The 16779-nt window shown below is 37.1% G+C and overlaps 1 protein-coding gene and 1 long non-coding RNA gene across 5 annotated transcripts in view; one reads left to right on the top strand and one right to left on the bottom strand.

Moving 5' to 3' along the window:
• LOC125961784 (uncharacterized) overlaps positions 1-16779 on the top strand; it is a 387293-nt gene that overhangs the window by 147965 nt on the left and 222549 nt on the right. The gene's annotated exons all lie outside the window — the stretch shown is intronic.
• The window catches only part of RALYL (RALY RNA binding protein like), an 834129-nt gene that overhangs the window by 642490 nt on the left and 174860 nt on the right, over positions 1-16779 (bottom strand). The gene's annotated exons all lie outside the window — the stretch shown is intronic.

The following is a 16779-nucleotide window of genomic DNA, read 5'->3' as shown; positions in this document are numbered from 1 at the left end:
TATATACACTACCAAATGTAAAATAGATAGCTAGTGGCAAGCAGTCACATAGCACAGGGAGATCAGCTCGGTGTTTTGTGACCAGCTAGAAGGGTAGGATAGGGAGGGTGGGAGGGAGGGAGACACAAGAGGGAAGAGATATGGGGATATATGTATATGTATAACTGATTCACTTTGTTGTAAAGCAGAAACTAACACACCATTGTAAAGCAATTATACTCCAATAAAAATGTTCAAAAAACTAATTACTTAAAATTATTCTATAATTATAGGCTATCCATGTCATTAATAATAATCCTTCCTTCCTTTTTTCCTCCTGTTCTCTCTTTCTTTCTTTCATAAATAATTATTTGTTTTGCATGGATTAACAATACCTGAAGGGACTTCCCTGGTGGCGCAGTGGTTTAGAATCCACCTGCCAATGCAAGGGACACAGGTTCGAGCCCTGGTCCAGGAAGATCCCGCATGCCACGGAGCAACTAAGCCCGTGCACCACAACTACTGAAAGCTGCGTGCCTAGAGCCCGTGCTCCGCAACAAAAGAAGCCACCACAATGAGAAGTCTGCGCACTGCAAGGAAGAGTAGCCCCCACTCGCCACAACTAGAGAAAGCCTGCACGCAGCAATGAAGAGCCAATGCAGCCAAAAATTATATAAGTAAATAAATAAATAAATAATATACCTGAAAATTTTTTTCAGTTTTGTGTAACAACTTACAGATCGACTAATAATCTAACAGGAATGTTAAGAAGAGAGTGACTTGCAGGCTTGAAATCATGCTATACCAGGAACATTTGTAGAAACAGAGAGGCCTGGAATGTGTAGGGGAGGGGGAAAAATGGAGGCAACAAACTAAAGGCAGGGCTAGCGTTTGATAGTGAATCTGACTTGATTAGTAAGTCCCAAGTTTTTCAACTTAGTCCAACAGGAAGAAGTTTCAGAGAGATAGGTTTCAGGTCAGGAATAAGATTTGTACACAGATAAAAATAAAAAATAATTAATATTCATTGAACACTTACTATTTGCTGGCTACCATGCTCAAAGCTTTACATACATTATTGTGTTTAATTTTCAAGGCAATTTTGTCATGTATTAGGGAACTGATGCTTAAAGAGTCTAATAAATTCCCAGACGTATGGTTAGTAAGTGGTAGAACTAGAAGTTAAACAAAAAGAGTCTGATTATAAAGCCCCCACTCTTATGCACTATTCTTAATATGAAAAGAATTAAAGCACTTGTCAGATGGCTTCTTCAGGGATTAAGCCTGGGTAGTTAGCTGAATCAAGTAGGCTTCCTGTGGTAAGCAGCTTTTAAGATGCCTTCCAAGGATCCCTGCTTCCTGGTATTGATATCTTTGTTAATGCCTTTCTCTTGAGTATTTGTTTCTAACCAAGATTATATAGCAGTGTTGAGGGGTTGTCATTCTGTGATTGGGTTATAAAAATTATGACTTCAGTTTCCTAGCTGATTCTCTCTATTGCCTTCTCTGTCTGTGCTCTTTAATGAAGGGGTCATATTGGACTAAGTCACTAGCCAAGTAACTGAGAGCAGCTTCCAGTCAGCAGCCAGCAAGGAACTGAGGCCCTAGGTGCAACGGCACTCAAGATACTGAACTCTGCCAACATACACATTAGTGAGTTTAAAAGCAGATCCTTTACCAGTTGAGCTTTCAGATGAGAGGTCCCAGGCCCGGCTGGCATCTTGACTGCAGCCTTGTAAGTCAGCCTGAAATAGAAATCTCTCTCAGGTAAGCAGGGCCTAGATTTCTGATTCACAGAAACTGTGAGATGATAAATGTGTGTTGTTTAAAGCCACTAAATGCTGGGGGTTAATCTGTTACACAGCAGTAGATAACTAATACACATTCCTGAGGCAGGGACTATACCTTTTTAGATTTCATGTATCCAGCAACTAACTCAGTTCCTAAAACACAGAAAGCAGCCATGGATACCAACTAAGTGGAAAGCTAATGAAAGAAGAAAGGATTAAACTAATTGATCTTTAAGATAATTTGAAACTTGAGATTCTATTATTATTTCATGTAAAACATAATTAAAATAAACTCTTCACCATGTTCCTATCCACTTTATCAGAATAAAAGATATTACAAGTAAAATAGCCTAAACTCAATAACAAAGATTTTTTTCTCCTCCACTCCCCCAAGTTTATTGAAATATAATGTAGATACAAAAGATTCACCCATTATAAGTATGCCATTTGATAAATTTTCGAAGCTAGAAATATTCATGTAACTACCACCACAAACAAGATGTAAAGCATTTCCAACTAATGTGCCCCTTTGCAATCAGGCCTCTTTCCTAACTCCTTCAGGCAACTATTTACTGATCAACTTTCTCTCATTATAGTTTTACATTTTCTAGAATCTCATACACAGAGATGTTTTTAAATGCTCAGTGTATATTTCAAATGCACTAGGTGTAAAGATACAAGACCATATATATAAGTCAGCTGTAGCTGAATTTAATATTTTTGTTTTCATTCATAATTTTATATGTAAATCTCTTCAATAGATTCTCTTTACAATAAATAATATTATCTATAAGAAAAAGACTAAATATTTCCAGTGGAATTTTTACTAACTGATCTTTAATAAATTGATCTGATCAAGAAGACAGTTTCTAAAATTCCTCAAAGATCCCCAGAATTTATCCAGAATTTTTCCCTCTGAACATTGAGAGAAAAATGAGAATACCTATTGTACTGTACTAAGCTATTCTGCAGTGGCCATTTATAAGCATTTTTTTAATTTAACAGCTAAAAGAAGGTTGAGGCTATAGGGAAACAGGAAAGGATTTTACATTTAGAGTTAGAATTCTCTGGATTTTGCTACAACTTGGCTCTGTGAAATTGGTTCTTGCTGATTAAAGTTTCAACACTGACACAATCAGGCTGCTTTTGAATGCCTGGTCTTTCTCGAAGTTGCAAGTAAAGAGACATGCAGTCATCTAATAAAAATGCTAAAGACATTTCCTTGAATGTAAGGGTTGATGGATGGATAAACAACAGTGAGACCTGCATAATGAAAGCAGTCACAAAACTCTACAGTATTAGTAGATGCATCGGGGACTTTGAATTCCTGCAGTCTTTCATTTTAACAAATATTTACTGAATTCTCACAATGAGCAGGGTGCCACATTTGTTATATCAAATGTTTCCTCACTTACTGGGGGAAAATGACTAATAGTTACCAGCACAAATGCAGGAGTCAATTAAGTTAGAAAAGCCTTTATATGCCTACAGCATCAAAGCTCCATTTTACGTGGTAAGTATCTAAATAAATCCCAAAGAGTGCCACTAATGTCTGTCTCAACTTGTAGATGCCCTTTGGTAACCACTTACAGTTGAACGATCGCATTCAGAGGTAAACAGTACAGTGAACAGAACCGTCTGTTTGGGATCACACTAACCTAGATGCAAATTGAGTTTTGACTTTCACTAAATAAGTTTAGTGGCCATAGGAAAAATAACATAACTCCTAGAGACAGTTTCTTCAGGTGTAAATGAGTGCTTTATATATTACAAGATGTGAAGCAGGGTTTTTCTGTTACTTCAAACATTTCAGCTAAAGCCTCAATTGAGAAGGATAAGAGGAAGAGATATGGGAACATATGTATATGTATAACTGATTCACTTTGTTATAAAGCAGACACTAACACACCATTGTAAAGCAATTATACTCCAATAAAGATGTTAAAAAAAAAAAAGAGAGAACGATAAGAGAAAGGACTCTAAAGAGTAGCTGCTAGGCACCTCTCCTAGGGTTTCCTAACAAGCAGCAAAACTGGCTACAAACCTAGCCCTTAATCTGGATCATCAAATGCAGAATTTGGAGTGCATCATGAGAGAAAGTCGTCAAGGCAATGAGATGTTATCCAAAGGAGCGGTTTCAGCTTATCTCCTGCCCCGCACACACACTCCACACACTTATCCTAGGGGACCAGCTCCAAGGGATTTAAAAGTAGTGTGTGGGGCAGATCAGACCAGTGCCTCAATTCTGACCACAGGCTTGCTGAGCAGAAGTGTGCAGACAAATTTCTGCATGACCACTGTGATGAGAAGATTTTGGAACAGCTGGCTTGTGGCCCCTGGATTTTGGGGAAGCATTTGAGCATCAAAATGACTGACCCTTTCCCTCCTAGAGAATTCAGAAAGCAGAATGCTGGCTGGAAGACAGCAGACAAGCAGACCTACATTCCATTACTTGTCAGGACAAGAATGCCTGCATCTCCTATAGGCTCGGTGCATCCCACTGAAAGTATTTTGCTATCCTTATAGGATCCTACAGAAAAGTATTTCCTGCCAAAGTAAGAGAAGGAGGTTATTGGATTGGTTACTGTGTGCTGGAGCTGGGTGATAAGTAAAATGCAAACGTCCATTGTCAGAGAGCTGAGGTCCAAAATAGTGGTGGTATGGGGGAGATAGCAGGGTTCTAAAGAGCCTACCAGTATACCCCACAAAGCAGACAGCTCCTGCCAGTAACGGAGATATCTATTACTGAGAGAGACTAGAAAAATCCCAGTCAATTCACAAATTACTCTAAAATGCAGGGCTAGAGCTAGTGGCAGGCCTGAACTGAGGGGATGGGAGACATTTTGAATTTTATTTGAATTTAGGACAGCTTGAAAATTTTAATAACTGAAAATAAATTTCAGTTGTTGAAATTAAATTGTGTTTATAACCAACGGTCTGAAAAATTATGGCCTCTGCCTTACATGTATCAAATCACAGGGTCAAAGATGTGATAACACAGTTGAAGACAAAAAGTAAAAGTGCTTTCTGCTTATATTGGCTTTGAGTTCAGACCACTGAATAAAATCATTACATAAGGATTATAGATAATACACATTAAATGCCTTCCATAGTACCTGACACACAGAAAATGAGTTTAATAAATATGAGTTACTGTTAGTTTTATTCCCATGTCTCTGGCACTGTTAGTTACTTTACTTACATACGTTACCTCTAATCCTCCCAATAAATCTACAAGGTAGCTATTGTTCTATTTATTTTATAGATGAAAAGAAAGCAGAAACAAAAGTGAAAGAGGCAGTCATTACCCTGAGAAGCTAAATTAACGGTGCTAATGGCTCAAATAGAGATTGTACAAGGTGGCATCAGAGGCCAACTCAGACCACACTTAGGTTTTCCCAAAGGATCTTGTCCCTAAAATAAGAGTCAGTTATCCAGGTTAAAAAGAGGGATGACATTTCCAAATGATGGGCTCTACAAGAGGTCGAGGATGACCAAGGTACAGGAAGGGACGTAGCAAGAGGAGAACAGAGCTGCAGGATGGAGTGATATAATGAAATACCTGTAACCCTCCTTGGTCGTTTACCCTGAAGACAGTGTGGAACTAAGGGATGAATTTAAGTAAGGTAGTGGTCACTGCCATGTAGGGATCTCTACACAGAACCCAGAAGTATGGTATTGCAGTCTGAGAGCCCCTAGTTGCTGAATCAGGCCAATCTGTGAGTTCTCTGACCTCTTAGTATCCCTCATCTGTAAAGCCCGTTAATGTCCTTGTCTTTAAATGGAGTAAAGATAACACCTACTTCATGGGACTATACTGAAATGCTGAATTACAAAATGCTACATAAGTCTTATATTATGAGCACAAACACTGAAAATACCAGTCAACTCTCCCCAATTTTTCTTAAAATGAACAGTTAATTATATTACCAGTAATTAAATTTCTCCTCTGCATGTTGATACGTGTTATGCATCAAACAAATTTCTAAAAACCCATTATTTGTACTAGTCTAAAAACATTCAGCTGGATTCTTTAAATTTCTGCTTCCACTATACATTCTAACAAAGGCAAACATAGAAAAATATGGCAGGAAATTCAGGACAGCTAAGGGCAAAAGCTAACTATGGAGGCTTCACTTGAAGTTCTCAGAGTGGCAATAGTAATTACAGGTTTGGAGCTTGTGGCAATTATAGCAAATTCTCAAGTGCAGTGCTTCTCCTTCCTCCATAAATCTGCAGTGACTTGGTGACCTAATCCAAGTATCAAAGAAGCCCCAACTCTGACAGGATGCCCTCTTCCCTAAGTGGATGTTTGCATTTCTCTGTATAAGTGCCACGAAAAGAGAGAGAGAGGGAGAGACAGTTAAAGTTATCAGGGTGAAATATAATGAGGGCATCTTATGAGGCAGCAGAATGATATAGTGGGAAGAATATGGCAGTTTTTCCTACAATCAGCTCCTCACTACAGCCTCCTAGAAGTGTGGTGAAACTGGCTAACAGACTTAGATCAGAAGGGTGAATGGTCAAGCTCAGGGCCAGCCACAGACCAGCTTACCAGGTGCAGTGTGTGGGATGTCTGAGATTGATCTAAAACCAAAAGCTGGCCCTGACACCTCTGGCACCTTTCCTAGGTGCAGCTGGGAAAGCCACAATGCAGAGGCCAAGGGGCTTCATAAACCTAGGACCAGTTTCATCAGGTTCTGATACAAAGAGAGTCAGCCTTGAGAAGAGGGCCTGTAAAAGATTCTAGGGAAGAGGTGTCAAGGAATAAAAATACAAGTTATGCAATGATCCAGAACAATGGGGCTATTCCTCCCAAGACCTAGGAAGAAGCCCTTCAGAATTGAGGACTGAGAGTAGATGCAGGGGAATCACAGTCCCTGTCATTTTCATTCTAAAATGATCTTTAGATGAAGTAAGAATAATACCGAAGTTTCATTTTTATTGTAACTTTTCTCACATGATTAGATGGTTTTTAAGGATTTCTTTAAAAATAACAGTACATATCTGAAATTTGTCTTATCCAAAAATCCATTTATATGTCTCTTAGAAATTGATTAAATTTAACTTCTTGCATTTAGTATTCCAACCAGCAATGCTTTTTTTTTTTATCTTTTAAGAGGTTTGGAACATAAAATTAGCCCAGTATTGTAACAACTAAATTGACTCAATTTTTTCCAAAAATGGCAATATTAACATATGTCAATGGAGCATTTGATTACTCATATGCATGTAAAATGCTCTAATATATACTGTACATCTAGAGAATTTGAACTATTTGCTTTACTTTTCTGGATTTGGGGGGCAGAAAGAGATGATAATCATAAAACCCGTGTTTACCCAAGGGATTATGCCACTCTTGTTGTCATCATTATGTCAATGGCCAAAACAAACACTATAAGCATTGTCTCAGTACTAATTTGATAGAGAGTTGGAGGAGAGTTAAGAAAAATTAGAACTTTCTTTGACACAACAGCTTTTGGGTCTGGTCGTTACCAAGCCCCAGTTCCAAGCTGCTCTAAATGATGAGGCTGACGGTGCCATGTTCTTACAAGACCTTCAATGTCTGGTTTGATTCCTAGGACAGACTGGTACAAGCAGGTAGAGCCCATGGGTAGTGCTTATCCTAGAATTAAAATGCACAGAATGGGAAAAGATGAAGTTATAGAATGAAAGAGATAGGAAGAAACTCTCAGAAGTATAATGGTCCTTGAAATGCATATTAGTCTTCATCCAGAGGTCAAAGAATATTTATTATAGAAACAATATTATGCTTTCATGAAAATGCATTTGTCGTTGATTAAAATATGGTCCTATGATAAAAATCTGTGGGACATACTCTACAGGAATTAGAAGAGTGACATGATAGATGAAAATTGAAAATTGTTTCAGGTTCATATAGAGGGCACTGTATAATCATAATTATGAGAGCTTGCATTTGTAAAGGATTTTAGTTTTCAAAGTGCTTTCATGCCCATCATCTCTGATGATCTTTACAACAACTCTGTGAGCTAGGTAGGGCAAGAATTATCATCTCCATTTTAAAGGAAGGGAAACTTTATATCTTTCTCAAATAAGCAATTTTGTATTTAGAATGATTGTACAACATTTCACTCTTCTTGATAACTGCAGTAGCCTACTGAAAGCACTTACCCATTTATAAAATAAATTAAAAAAATGATAGTGAAAACTAAATAAAATTTATAAGATGAAAATGTTCTAGAAGAAACAGACACAATTAAAGAGAATAAAATAGTGTGAATATGTATGCAGGTAGGTGGGCTTGGGAAATTATTTTGTATAGTATAGTTTAAGTAGTTTCTTTTTTTCTTTCTTTTTTTTTTTTTTTCCGGCGGTACATGGGCCTCTCACTGTTGTGGCCTCTCCCGTTGCGGAGCACAGGCTCCCGACGCGCAGGCTCAGCGGCCATGGCTCACGGGCCCAGCCGCTCCGCGGCATGTGGGATCTTCCCAGACCGGGGCACGAACCTGTGTCCGCTGCATCGGCAGGCAGACTCGCAACCACTGCGCCACCAGGGAAGCCCATAAGTAGTTTCGTTATTTTTGGGGACATTTCCATGTAACTATCTGGCTACCATCTCAAATTTCACGTGTCAAAACTTCACCTTCATCTCTCAATTTTCCTATCTCTAACTACAGAAGCCCAGTGCATTTCTTTACCCAAATTGGACAGCTTGGTTCACCTCTTTTTCATTTACTTATCTGAAGTCAGTCACCCCATCTTTTTCTTCTTTTACTTCCTGCTGTCTCTACCTAAATCCCAGGTCTTCACTCACTGAATTTCACACTGTACTTCAGTTTATCTGATTTATGATTTTACCTTAGTTACTGCAATATACCATCAGCTTATTCTTTCCCTACAAATATTCATTAGATCCCTATATTTTTTTCTCTCTAAGGTAAAAAGTACTTTACCTGCCTTTCAGAATCCTTTATTATCAAGATACAAATACTACCCGATTTCCAAACACTCTTTTCTTTTTTAATGAGACCTGGGTCCTCTTGCCCCTCCAGTGCTTTATGATTTTTCCTTCCGCAAGCCTTCAATGTCTTGCTCCATTCATGCCGAAACCAAAGTTCCCCTGTTTCTTGCACATATTTCTTCTCTTATGCTTCATTCTGCTATCACTTCCATGACCTAGTTCTCTGTAGAAGGCCCTCATAATGAATACCTACATGATTTATACTTTATGAAATTCAAGTAGGATCTTAATTATATAATGTCTTATACTGATCCATATTCATTAATCTGTATCTCCAGTTATGCTGAAGGCCTTTGACAGGAGGCAACATGTTTTAATATTCTTCTGACGCCCTAGGGACCAAGCAGTGATAAAGACATAGGGGTGGCTCATTTTTAATTAATAATTATATTCAAAAGCATAGAAACAAAAGTTTGAAAATAAATGCATTCATTCATGCTAACCATTCATTATGTTAAGTGCTGAGAATATAATGGCAAATAAGAAAGACCTGCTGCCACCCTCACTGAGCTTGTGGTCTCCTGCCATGGAGAAACCAAATAAACACCCTCCATGGTGAGTGCTAACTTCCTAACATCATGTAAAGTCACAAAGAAAAATAAGAGAGGAGAGTTGATCAGTATTTATTACAAAAGAAGCTCACAAATGAAATAACGCCTTTTGGCTTTATGAAGCTTAAATTGTTGACGAGTATTGCTATTTTCCGTATGGCAGCACAGGGACCATAAATGGTTCTACATTACGTGAAATATGAAGATCAGTGAAATGATTGGCATTTCAAGTTGGAAGCTAGAGGGAAAATGATTTATAATTCAATAGTATATATTTTTATATTCATCAAACACTGTATGCTTAACGTCATTTAATTTTTAAATAAAAATGAATAATTAAAAGTACCCTAATAGGCATATAAAATAGCTTGAAGAACTTTAAAATTTTGGTTATTCATTAACAGAGCAGATAAATTATGTTAATTTCCACCAATTCTTTAAATTTTTACAGTAATATTGAATTTAACTTGCAAATGTTTGATAATCTAAGCCATCATAGAACAATCTGGTAAGCTGATGCATTTTCTTTATGCATCAGTATGCATTATGTACAGATTTTTGTAGGCTTAATTAGCAATGTTAAACCATGGGAAAAAATTAAAGACAACCTTAAAAATAACTATTTCAAAAGAGATATGTTAGTCATATTTCGGAAAAAAAAAAAAAACTTGACTGCAATAATTTTTTATCCTTAAGCTGGTTTAATGTTGAAAAAGAACATATATTTAATTCCCATCCCAAATGTAAGTATTTTAACCAGCAGATGTTCACTTTTTGACATTCTCATGTATGATATGCTCAATCATTACAGAGACAAAAGAGAGAAAATACCTCTAATGCAAAAAAATTAATTTTTGATGATATTAATTTGACCATATAATTTATTTATAATGTAGAGGCATTCAAAAACCACATTAGACAGAATTTCCAATCATCAGTGAAACTTATGTAATCAACAGACCTTTAATGTTTCAAAAGATGCTTTTAGTTTTTTTCCTATGTACAAATTCATTAATATTTAGAGGGGAGACAGCAAGGAAAAAAGTTACAGCAATAATGATCAAGTATATAGAAAGAAAATCAAAGAAAAACAGTGTCACAGAAACTAATGAAGACAGCTATATCAAAAAGACAGCAGGCCATGTTAGATGCATCAAGAAGATTCAACTGAATGAAGGATGAAAACAGGTTAATTGACTTAGTAATTAGGTCACAGATAAACTTAGTGCAGTTTGAGAACAATGGGGGGTGGGGGAGCTGAGGTCCTGAGCACCAAGCCTTTTCTATCCCTCCAATATATCTGATGTCAGGGAATTCCCTGGCAGTCCAGCAGTTGGGACTCCATGCTTTCACTGCCGAGGGCCCAGGTTCGATCCCTGATGAGGGAATTAAGATCCCACAAGGCACACACTGGGGCAAAACAAAAGAACAAACAAACAAACAAAATCTGATGTCAAATAAAGAAAAGGGTAGACCATCTCGGGTATAAGTGCAGATCGAAGGAATTGCAGGGAACAGGTGCATAAGCACCTTTGGAAGCAGAGAATATGGAAGTAGTAGAAAAGAAGAAGCTGTACATCAGAAATGAAATAGCATAAGTAACTGAAGAAGATGGAAAGATGGTGAAACAGAGAGAATGGGGAAGAGTGAGTGTTAAGGACACCTTTTACTTTAAGATAAGAAGGAGTGTTGAGAGAAGAGATGCACATGTAAATTTTTAAGTGCGGAAGGGGATGAGGACAAGGTCAAACACTGAGAAATGGGGGACCTGAAACAAGGTAAAAAAAAAAATAATAATCATACCAAGAAATACATTGGTAATTGTTGAAATGGGAATATAAAAAGAGGATAAAGTAATATTGTCACCAGAGTATGATTCAACACAAGAATATCTACTAAAGTAACATTTAACTTAATAGGTTAAAAAAGGAAAACCATGTACCAATCTCAATAAAAGGAAAAAAAAAAAACACTGAAAAAAAATTGTCTATTGAATAAAAATATGCTTAGAAAAAAAGTTAAACCCCTTAAATTGATAAAGAATAGCTATCAAAAATGAAAAGTAAACAATACTTAATGGAAGCATTTTAAAATATTCACATAAAATTAGGAATATAATAAAGAACCATCTGTCTAAACTTCTATTAATATTAAAACTGGTAAGGAAAAGATAAAACTGTATTTGTAAAGTTTGAGGACTAAGGAAACTGCTGCAAAGATGCTGGGTGTTATAGCAGTCTACAAAATTAATAGCATGCCTTTATACCAGAAATAGCTGATTTGAAAGAATAAGTGGGGAGATAAAACACCCTTTTATAATAGCAACAAAATAATAACGTACCCAGAAATGTCCAACAAAATAGGTGTGAGCTGTCCTTTGGACATTCACAAAATATTGCTGAGAGACTTTAGCAGACCAGGAAAAAAAACAGCATGAGATTGTTTGTTGTTGGATGGAGGACACTCATTGCAAATATGCCCTTTGTCTCTGAATTTAACTATAAATTTACACCAATTTCAATCAAAATCTTAGCAAAGTTTCTCACAGAATTAGAGAAACTGACCCTAAAATTTATAAAAAACTACCAAGAAGTGACATTTTTCAATTTTGAAGAAAAGAACAAAGTTAAGGCTCATTCCCTACCAGATACCAAGATTAATTTTAAAACTATGGCAATAAATAAATAAACATGGTGTATTGAGTTATATAGGGGTGGACAAATAGAACACTGGAATAGATTGGAATCCATAGATAGATAGATAGGTAGATAGATGATAAGATAGATAAATAGATATTTAGAGAGAGAAATACTGTTTGAAAGTGGTGGTATTACAATTCAATGTGGAGAGAAACACCTTTCTAATAAATGGTTCCTTAACAAGGAGTTATCTCCATGGAAAATGGTAAAGTTAGATCCTGACTACACCTCCTATGGGTACACACATATAACAAATCATTGTGGATTAAAGACTTAGGAATAAATAGTAAAGCTTTAAAATTATGTAAGATGTTATAGGAGAATGTGACTTTAGTGAAGAAGGATGCTTAAACACTCTCATTGAGAGTAGAGGGGGCATGCTCACGGCTATACATTGGGTTTTCTCTTTCTTTTTGGTGATTTCCCTTTACCACCTGATCGCTGGGAGTTTTCCTGGCTTCTCTGTTCCTGATATGACTGTTAGAATCGGGGGGAGGGCATTTTTGTTTGTTTGTTTGTTTGTTTTTGTTGATTTGGCCTAACCTTCAGTTGGTGGCATTGGTGGACCTTCTAAGATCAACCACGTCCTCCAACAGCTCCTTCCAAAGCTGCCCAGCCCTCAGCTTCTGTAGGGGGACACCTCATGCTCAGTCATGGGGGACTTGATACAAGTACACTGCTGCTGAATGCATATATCGTGCCATATACCGCAAAGCAGGTAGAAACTTCTGCATCCTGCCAGGCAAATCTGGGATGGCTACTTTTGACCCTCTCTTCTCTTAAGTGTTTTGTGATACCACTTTCCTACTTTGCTTGGGTCGCCACCATTGATGCTGGTCTACCCCAGGCAGCTGCAGTCTTCTCCCACGTTTATGATGGAAGACCCAAGCACCTGCTGCCTTTCCCTCTCCACTTCTAGGATTTTCAACAGGAAATACATGTAACTTGGCTGCTTGCTTCTCTTTACTTGCACTCTAAAGCAGCAAAAGGAACAAGCTTTCCTATTTTTCTTCCCATGTGATCTAAATTTATCTTACATCATCTCGTCCTCATTCTTAGTGGTAGGAAGCCTCACAGTCCTGTGAACTCAGATGTAAAGATTATCTTCTCCATAACATGAAAATAACTCTCCAGTGAAGGTCCACCAGGGGTGGTTCTTGATGTAAACCTATGGGCAACCAGGGACTAGAGATTACCAAGGAAGAAAATACATCGGTTTATATCTCAGAAATATTATGCTTCGTAAGTATTTTACAGAAAGAAATTACAGGGCTCAAAACAGATTGGATGTGAGGAGGGAGGAAGTCTATGAAATAGACATCATTCATCCCACTTTGCAGATAAATAAACCAAAGCTTTAGAGGAATTAAGTAACCTGCACGACATCAAATGAAGCAAAGCCAGAATTCTAACCTAAGTGCATATTCTTTCTACAGTAATAAATTATCTGGGACTTCACTGGCAGTCCAGTGGTTAAGACTCGGCACTCCTAATGAAGGGGACTTAGTTCCTGGTCAGGGAACTAAGATCCCGCATGCTGGGAACTAAGATCCCGCATGCTGCAAGATGTGGCCAAAAAAACCCTACAAAACAAAAATAAACAAACAAATAAATAAATACATACATACCTACATAAACGTCTTCTTATTAAAAAAAGAAAATTAAGCATCTAATCTTTTAAGAAACATATAGACTACCAGCACTAAAATTTCATATCATATGATGGAGTAATGGATAAAACACAATTCACTAAACATGCTGTGAAATCAGGTCATTCATAAAAATTCTCAATGTAAACCTTCTAACATTAATCAACCAGTGTTAAAGCAAATTAAAGGCATATTTTCATATATCTTTAAGGAGAGTACACTGTAGATGAAAATCTTTTAATTAATAAGCTGGCACCTGTGGAAAGTTTTTAAATTGTCATTAAATTTATTTCAAGTTGTATTCATTACTAAAGCTGGTATCAGGAATATATATAAATACACTGTCAGAGTAGTATGAATGCTGGGAGGTATTACTCTTTTATTGACAAGCACTTGAATGTACGCACTAACAACTCTTGACCTCCCTGTATGTGAATGAAAGTTGTACAATCAGTCAAAGTGACATAAAGCACTGTTTTTAAACCAGTGAAAAACACTTTAGTCCTAATTTGATCACCCTTCTCACCACTGTTATTATCGATAATTATTACAAGTAAATCATCATTAACTAATCCATCAGAGGATTACAAAAATTGTTAAGTATCTTCCCAATACCTCCTTCAGTGAGATTTCCCAGGGAGGCAATTAGAATTTTGTTTCTTTTATAATGTACTGATCAAATGTAAATTTCCATATTCCAGACTGAAGCCTGATCTAAATGAGAAAGTGATTTGGGACATATCCATAGAACATGGAGCTAAGTCTGAGAAAACAGGCAGCAATCGATAGCAGAATAGGTACTGAGAGAACAGGCAGTTTCCAAGGGCAAAACTGAATTTGAAATGCAAGTTCACAGACCACCAGCAGTTCAATGTATAGGGGCAAACAATAGAAACCCAGAACTAGTACATCTGATCTCTCATGTGGTGAGCACTCAATAAATAGTTTCCTATTTTCATGCTATGAGTTTACCTGAAGCAATAAACTATGATGCCAAATTATCACAGGCCATATTACAGCAAACTCAAAGCAGGGTAAGGAGCTTTATTTTCTTCTAGAGAGCAGTGAAAAGAGCCAAATGAAGTGCCTCAAGGACAGAAGTTACCATCTCAACATGGCATATCAGTTAGATCTTGTGGGAAACACATGATAATCATAATTCTAGACTCTGCTCTGTATTCTAAAAAGCTATCATTTATGATTAATGCATTTTGCCCATTTTATAAATAAATAACTCAGCCACAACCATAGTGAGATTTTATGAAGGCCAATTCTCCAGTCTCCCAAACTCATCTATTGTTCTTAGAAGGATGCTGGTGTCTATGCAATTGAATTTTAAATATACATATATTATTTCTTCTTAGATGTCTACAAAGACATGAAATATCATTCCCTTGGAGGTAAAACTATTATGTGAAAATCTATTTTTAACTATACTTGTTTCAGGATAATTAAGAACACGCAGAATTTCTCCAAGCAAGAAATTCTCAAAGTAATGTGTTCTAAAAAGAGACTACTGTATTAAACATTATTTTAAAAGCACCACGTGGGTAGCGTCATTCAGTTAATAATCTTATTGCTTTATTAAATTCTTTAAATAAACCATGGAAAAATATTCACTCACCATTCTCACATTTTATTATTTTCTCTTCAAAGGGTGTACACTGACAACTTGTTTTAGTCCACCAGGTTGCAAGATTAGAAAATGAAAATCACTAGTCTTTTTGAAGCCTTGATGGATGGCAGTCACATTGCTTAATCAGCCAGGATTCTGGTACATTGACCATTACAAAGTAGTGGCTATGTTTTGGCCAAAGACTTCACATTTCACTCTTACACATTTCCAGTCCTTTGTTGAGTGACATTATCTTTATAAATTATTTATATCTACTTCAGCAAATTAAGTTGAATGTTCTTACAAAGAGTGGCATTGACATATATGCACTACCAAATGTAAAATAGGTAGCTAGTGGGAAGCAGCCGCATAGCACAGGGAGATCAGCTAGGTGCTTCCTGACCATCTAGAGGGGTGGGATAGGGAGGGTGGGAGGGAGAGGCAAGAGGGAGGGGATATGGGGATATATGTATACATATAGCTGATTCACTTTGTTATACAGCAGAAACTAACACAACAAAGTAAAACAATTATACTCCAATAAAGATGTTTAAAAAATCATTAGAATTGAGTTTTTAGTAAAGCATGTGGCATATATTTGCATACCACCATTGCACCATTAACACCCCTGCCTGTGCTCAAGTAATTCTCTGTATAGCTTCCTGTTACCGGCTCTAGTGTATTCTATAAAATAGCTTTAGGTCTTTGAATCTGTGAGGCTCAAACTTCCACTGAATTATGCATAAAATGCCTACTTCACTCTTTCATTCAAGAGGTATTTGTTAAATATCGCTATGTGCTCTCTTCCAGACTGCAAACAGTAAATTTATGGTATAAACTTTAAGAATCTCACAATGGTAAAGAATCATATGGTTGAGATCTGGCTCACAGTGGAAGCTGGGACAATTTGTATCCACTGTGGTATCTGGCTATTGTATGTGGGCTGCAGTCAAGATTCTGGATGACAGGGCATGAGGGTGATTCGGGCTTGAAAATGTTCAGAAATCAAAGGAATCCTGGTGGTTAGAACCACACTCAAGATGACCTCACAAAGACTGTGTTTTTAAACTGCTCTTGGCTCCTTTGCTCCCATGCCCACTACCCTATTGGAGCCAAGAGGGTGCTGTTGCTGCTGCCACTTGCAGAATAGATTTTAAACTATCCCTGTTTTTTAATGATACATCCAGACTAAATACACACCAGGAGGATGCTTATGATTGGCTGAGTGTAGCCCAATGTCTGCCACTCATCCGCCAGAGTTCTCAGAAGGCAAATACCTGGTCTTCCTTTTTCCCTAGTGGTAGATAACCATCAGAAATGTTCACAAAAATGTGCCCAGGGACAGTTTTTGTTGTTGTGGATACTGGACATCCTCCATTAGCAGCCAGGAGGTACCATGTCTCCACTGTTCTCTCTCTTCCTCTATATCTTGAAATCTCTAGCATGGTTTACATATAAATTACTTCAGTTGCTGCCAAGCACTTTAAATACTT

The sequence above is a fragment of the Orcinus orca genome, chromosome 17, assembly GCF_937001465.1.
Source record: "Orcinus orca chromosome 17, mOrcOrc1.1, whole genome shotgun sequence".
In the NCBI taxonomy this organism is placed as follows: Eukaryota; Metazoa; Chordata; class Mammalia; order Artiodactyla; family Delphinidae; genus Orcinus; species Orcinus orca.
The sequence above is the reverse complement of the archived record's forward strand: the minus strand, read 5'-3'. Positions and strand labels throughout refer to the sequence as shown.